The 7,160-nt window shown below is 36.3% G+C and overlaps 1 pseudogene; it reads right to left on the reverse strand.

Moving 5' to 3' along the window:
* Positions 1–5,952: 5,952 nt before the first annotated feature.
* Positions 5,953–6,424, reverse strand: LOC102924802 (RNA guanine-N7 methyltransferase activating subunit pseudogene; annotated as a pseudogene).
* Positions 6,425–7,160: the final 736 nt, after the last annotated feature.

Genomic DNA, 7,160 nt, shown 5'->3' on the forward strand with positions numbered 1-7,160 from the left:
TTGGAAATGAACTTACACAACATAGCAACAACCTGTATTAAAACTCAGTCAAATGATCTCAAATCAAAAACCTAATTATCTTTTTAAAAATTCAAATTAGCTTATGAAAAGTAAGCCACTTTATGCATTTTCAAACACAAGTTTGTTTCTTTCTCCACTCCCTCCTTCATTTCTTATGCCTTCCCAGACCCAATAGCCTCCTCTCATCTCACATATGGCCCCTTCCTCTATCCCCTTTCTTACCATACGTTGTTTCCTCTTTAATTGTCTCTGTGCAGGCTAATTTTATGTCAACTTGACACAAGCAGGTCATTTTGGTATAGGGAACCTAAAATGAGAAAACATCTCTACCAGATTGGCCTATGGGTAAGTGTTTGGTGAACTTTATTACTTGATTACTAATGTGGGAGGGCCTACTTCACTGTGGGGGAAGCCAATCCTGGGAAGGTGGCTTTAAATGTTATAGGAAAGCATGGTTCACTAGCCATGAGGGGCAAGCCAGCAAGTAAGTAGCATTCCTCTGTGGGCTCTCCACCAACTCTGGCCAGGTACCGGTGCTATTAGAGTTCCTTCCCTGACTTCTCTCAGTGATGAACCATAAGCTGAAATACACCCATACCTCCCATGTTGCTCTTGGTCATGGAATTTTTCACAGCAAAAGAAATCCTAACTGTGACAGTCTCTTGTCTTGAAATACCCGACTTTCCATCTTTATAAATGTGAAAAAGTTGAACAAGTCAGTTCAAAAGCAAGTAGAAGGGAGATAAATAAGAAGACAGAAGTGGAAACTGGTGAAGTAGGTAATGGGAAAATAAGATAAATCATTTAGTAATTGTTTGAAATTGTTAAGAAAATTTATAAAATATCTAAAACGACTTGTGGCTTGCATACAAAGTATGGTAGGATATCCAGAGAATAAACTGGAGAAAGTAGGAAACAGATCTAAAAAATGGTTGGTGATGGCTGAAAATCTACAGTCTAATAACAAACTAAATCTGGAAACAGCAGTATAGGAACAAGAGGGTCTCATCCTAGGGGACTTGAGATAGCCTGGAATTTGCCATTTATAGTGAGTGGGAGTATCCAGAGGCAGGTGCTGCGGCCCGCGCAGCTGGAGCAGGAAATCTGGCGGGGGACGCCGAAGTTAAACAGCACTCTAGACACCCAGTTTCATTTCGTCAGGGAAGCAGCTCTCTTTATTCATACCAACATGGGCTTACATACCCCTCCAACAGCAGGAGTCAAGGAATGGTTACTCTGTATCCGGAGGCAAACCCAACACTGTTTTCCAAACAGGAAAATCCACAGGGGAACTGATTGCCAGCACCCTCCGGAACCCAACTGCACATTTCACACAAACAACTTAACTGGGGCAGGACAAAAAAGGGCATTTAAAATTAAGGCAGCAAACTTACTGCTGCCGATAGGCAGGTTTACAAAGTAGAACCTAGCTTTATCAGCACCATAGTGCCTGTTATAGACATTTTAAAGGGGAAAAAAACAATGGGGAAGGAGAAAAAGAGTTGTGTTCATGGTATCCACAGATGGAAAAGACAGGCTAAGTAGAAAACCTTCTCTTATCCTTCAACTGGAGAACCACTGAGGCACCATACTCACAAGACCAGAAAAGCAGCTCTAGATTCTGAAAGAAATATGCTATTAGGAAGCTAAGAGTGATGATGTAAGATTATGTGGTTAAACTTGCCAGGAAGAATGCTACAGAGCTTTGGGAAAACTTCCTTCAGAACTCCACAGGATTGAGTGAGGTAGAAATCTGGCAGAGGAAGAAGTTGAAGGAGAATATAGACACAAGTGCAAATCCCAGAAAGGACAGTCCATAGATTGAGCAAACGTTTGAAAATGGACTCTCAAAGGATTAACAGATGGGACCATCATCTTTGCCCTGATTAATAAAGAATGGCCTCAGGACTGGATCAGGATCTGTTACACATCTTCAAAATCACAAGAACAGAAATTTGACCAGTATTTGAGACCCAACCTGTGAAGGTTCACCCAGGGGTGTAGCAACTCTTTGAGAACCAAAGAGTTCATATCTAATAAAAGAAAGAAAATGGAGGAAAATTGATACTAGAGGTACTCATATTAAGAAAATTAATTCAGTCTCAGAATGATAATATTTTGTGTTTTCTCCCATTTTTGGTTACTAGATTTTATATGTATAAACAGCAGGAAAATAGAGGTAAAACTGATTAAGGGAATAAAGGGAAACAGGGTAGGAGTCTGTATAAATTGTACTCAATGTATACATTATACTTGTATAAAATGCCTTTATATAATACTATACCATATAAAATGGATACACAATAACATTGTTAAGAGAAAAAAATCCTAGTGAGACCAAGCAGAATATCAAAATAGCCTGCATTATTAAAATCAATAATGAAAAAATAGATAATGCTATTAACAATAAGCAACATCAAGAAAAAGAATCAATAGAATATTCTGAACCATCACATATCAACAAAGTCGATGACCTATATCCACTGAGCATATTTCTATAAAGATATAAGCAACTGCCCTCAATTCAAGAAGAATAGAAAGACTGAATACTTCTTTAGTAAATCAAGAATTTCAATTACTTATCAAATGCTGCCTCTCCTCTTCAACAACAAAAACTTGGGCCCCAATGATTTTAATGACTTACTTGTGAATTATATCAATATTAAAGAAATCTAATGTTAATCTCTCACATATACTTTTAGAGGAGAAGGCAGGAAGGAGAAGGTGAGACTATTTTCTGTCTCACTTTGTCAGGCCAGCAGTAGTAGAAGGCTGGATGAATTCAAAGAAGCGTATCAAGAATATAAGCAGTAAGTGCTGTCAGTTCTGTACAGACTTCTAAAGTATAAAAGAAAAAGACTCTCAAACTCATGTTTTGATGTCTGTGTTATACTACTATCAACAGCAGATGGGGGAATTATGAGAAATTATTTCTCACAAAATGTAAACAGATTAAACTATATCTCAAATAGATTTCAACAACATCGAGAAAGAATTATTTATCATATTCTACATGGAAAATAGATTGTTGATGTTTGTTTTTTACTCTTTTGGGGCCCTGCCACCCAGCTTCTAAATAAATCCACATGGAGGTTTATTATTACTTATGAATGTCCAGCCTTATCTTGGCTTGTTTCTAGCTAGTTTTCTTAACCTAAATTAGCCCATCTATTTTTGACTTTATGCTTTTCCTTTTACATTCCTATATACTTTTCTTTGGTTCTTATTCTGTGGCTTGCTGTGTAGCTGAATGGCTGATCCCTGGATGCTCCTCCTTCTCTGGCTATCTCTTTCTATTTAGATTTCTCCTTCTATATCTTCTGTCTGCCTACCAACTCTGCCTATCCTTTCTCCTTCATTGCTATTGGCCATTCAGTTCTTTATTAGACAATAGACCATTAGGTGTTTTAGACAGGCACAGTAACACAGCTTCACAGAGTTTAACTCATCTTAAAATAATATTCCCCCCAAATGGATTATAACAGGTTTCTTGACTGCTCAGCATTCAAAGGTAACTTAAGTGTTCTAGTTTATTAATAGATTAAAGAATAATTACACATGGTTAACTCTATAGATTTTTAAATAAACTTTAACAAAATGTTATTATAATTTATGCTAAAATTTCTCAGTTAACTACAAGATGAGAGAACTTTTCTCAGCTTGGAGAAAGAACCACTCAAGGACAGAACCTACAGCTGAAACCACAAGAAGGAATGAGAAATTAGACTTTTCTTTTTGAAACTGTAACAAGCAAGGGTGCCTCTCTCGCAGTCATTAAAAATTACTGAACCCGACATAGTATGCACATCTGCAATCTCATCACTTGTGAGACTGGGGCAGAGGGATCATAACAAGTTTGAGATCAGCCTAGACTACATAACAAGTTCCAGACCAGCTTAGGATAGAGAATGAGACTCTGTCTCAACAAAAAACAAATTTTAAAAAATTATAAATTATATTAAGAGCCACATGTAGTATACCAAGACCAAGTAAGAAATTGAAAAACATCAAGATGAAAAGTAAATTATAGAATTCCTGAATAAATGATTGGAACTAGAAACAATCATTCTGAGTGAGGTGATTGAGACCCAGAAAAAAAAATGCTGTATGCTTTCTTTCATTTTTGGGTGGTAGCTTTGATTCTTTAGGTATGTCTGTTTTATTTAGAGAACAAAACATAAAGCCTTTTAAAAATTATATAGGGCGATTGTCTATGAATATAAACTTAATGAGTCAATAAAATAAAAAACCTGTAATCAATTACGGGTCATACCAATATTATAAGCAAAGTCATTATTTAAATGTATGCCAGAAATGAAAACTTGTGTTTTGAAATATAACAGTATCCTTTATGCTATCATCATGTTAAAATTTATACACTCTTCAATAAATCTAAAAAGTTTATGTTCAAAAAATTATAAATCCCAGAGAGCTAATGATGGATTATCTGGTGAAGGACTAAACATCATTAAGATGTCAAATTTGCTCACTTGATATATGGAGTTGATGCAATTCTTCCAATCCCTATTCCAACTCTCAGCAATGTATTTCATAAATGTTGACAATATAATTCTGAATAAATTTTAAATGTAATTCATCTGAATTCAATGAAAAACAGGCTACAATAGGTATATTTTACAGAGTAGAAAAGATAAAGCTGTATTTCTATCCTGCTCTAAGCTCATTCGAAAGCTACAGTACTGAACACATAATGGTGTTGGTGAGAGAAAAAGCACACATACCTATGGACCAGAACAAAGAGCTTGGGGATAGAATCACACCAAAAAATAATTGATCTGTGACAAGATTAATTAAGCAGAGAAAAAAACCCAGTATTTACAAGAATGAAACACTAGAAAATTGTGGTGATATTTTATTTGTGCTAAAGTGTGATATTTTATTTGTGTGTTAATAGATAAAGTTTGCCTGGAGATCAGAGGTCATAGTCAGCCATAAACAGAAGTCAGGCAGTGTAGCACACACCCTTAATCCAATCACATGGCAGGCAGAGTCTCTGTGTGTTCAAGGACACAGCCAAGTGTGGTGACACACGCCCTTAATCCCAGTACCAACCATAGAGACTTGGAGGTCTGTATAGACAGGCAGTGATGAGGAAGTGATGTGGCTAGGATAAGAGCCAATGAGAAGGCAGAACAGGAAGATAATAAAGGTGCAGGTTAGACAGGAAGAGGTTCTCTTGGGAAGTTATGGCAACGTGGTGAGCTAAGTTTAGTTGGCAGCTATTACTCTGATCTCTACAGCTTAGACCCCTGTATTTGGCTCTGTGTTTATTATTTAATAAGAGTGTTTAGAAATTTATCTACAGAAAACCTCATGTGACATTCTATTCTTCTCACAAAATAACTAAAAATGTGTCAATAAATTAAATATAAAGTGAAGAACTAGAAAATTTCTAGATGTAAGAAGGAAGGTGAAGCTCTGTATTTACTAATGATTTTTTGTAAAACACCAAATGCACTGTGAATAAAATGTGAATGTTAAGTGCCTTTACTGACATTAGCAACCTCTGTACTATAACACACACAGTGCAAGGAGAATGTAAAAATTGGTAGCATATTGAGAAAATAATTGAAATTATAATGATGAATGATCTAAGTTGGAAAATCTAAATTTTCTTTTTTTTTTTTTCCTACTTAAACGTTTTTATTTCTGTGTTAAAGACAGAACTCCTAGAGGCCAAATAAGGAAAACAGACCAAACTCAAAACATTATTAAATCATATATAATCCACTTTATTACCACCAATCATCACATCTCTAGCAAGATCAATGTTATTCAAGTCTCAAGTTCTAAACAATTAACAACCCATTCTGTAAAGTAGAATGAAAAACTATGACCAGAAGAAGACAACTAAACATTTACCACGTTATCAAAATGAATGGTCTTTTGTTAAAAGCCGTAACATTTCTGTCAGTAGTAACTGTATGGAGGCCGCTGATTGTGACCATATTGTCCGTATTGCTGTTGGTAGTAAGGCTCTTGTCTCTGCTGTGGGTAATTGTTTCCCCATGACCGTCCATGCCACTGATTTGATCGATTTTCTCTTGGCCATCCTCGTCTGTTATCCCTACCTCTAAACTGTCTGTTATCTTGCAGCCAGTTGCCTCGATTTCTTTGGTGACCACCGGCTCTGTTGTTCCATTCCCCAACAATCGGGGGTGATTCAGGAGGACGTTTCAAGTATTCCTGGTACTCTTTGTCATCTTGTGTGAATCTGCTTGCAAACATCTCTTCAAAATCTGGAATCACTTCAGAAGTATCACTCATCTTGAAATTCTGTACAGTTTTTAGGATCCTTCCGCGGGCCGCCCTGGAGGGACTTCGGATGGCCACACAGCAGCACCCAAAGCAGCTCTCCTAGGTAACCAAACGCACAGGAATCCCTCACAAAATCTAAATTTTCTAAGTTAAGAAAATCCTCAGTAGACATGAAGATTAATTAAATAATTTTTATAATTAAAGTACTCTCTACAGTGAGATAGTGGAACAACATACCCCACACACAAGAAAAGAAAGAGAAGCAGGGTGATACCTAAGAAAACATGAATAAAGTATAAGTTTGTTTAAAATATATTTTAATATAATTTTATCATTATTATATAAATTGCATATTTGTTAATAAATAGCTGTATTCAATGAGAGGGTAATATCTTATAAACACTTCCTGTTTGCTAAGCACTGTATCAATAATACTTTGTTCATTATTGATATATTCTCTATTTTCCAATTCTTTACTTCAGGAATCCATTATCTGATCACCACTTCTTGCTCTCCAGTTGTTATTCTCAAACTCTTACAGTCATCAGTATTTTAAAATAACAACTCCTCAGTTAGTGGTGGGAATTTGTGCTTGCGTCCCTCACTTCCTGCTGAGGTTTTACTAATTCAGTCCTGTATGGGTCTTGTGTATGCTCTCACAATTGCTGAGTTCATATGTGAACCTGCCCTGCAGTATCCAGAAAGCAATTTCCTTGAGGTCATTGCTTGTCTCCTGCTCTTACATTTTTATACTGTTGATTCTTAAGGGGAGGAGTGTGGCATGGATGCCCTATATGGGCTGAGAAATCCATAGTGCCTTATTCTTTGCAGGTTGACCAGTTGAGGAACTTTGTGTAAAT

Source organism: Peromyscus maniculatus, chromosome 10, assembly GCF_049852395.1.
Source record: "Peromyscus maniculatus bairdii isolate BWxNUB_F1_BW_parent chromosome 10, HU_Pman_BW_mat_3.1, whole genome shotgun sequence".
In the NCBI taxonomy this organism is placed as follows: Eukaryota; Metazoa; Chordata; class Mammalia; order Rodentia; family Cricetidae; genus Peromyscus; species Peromyscus maniculatus.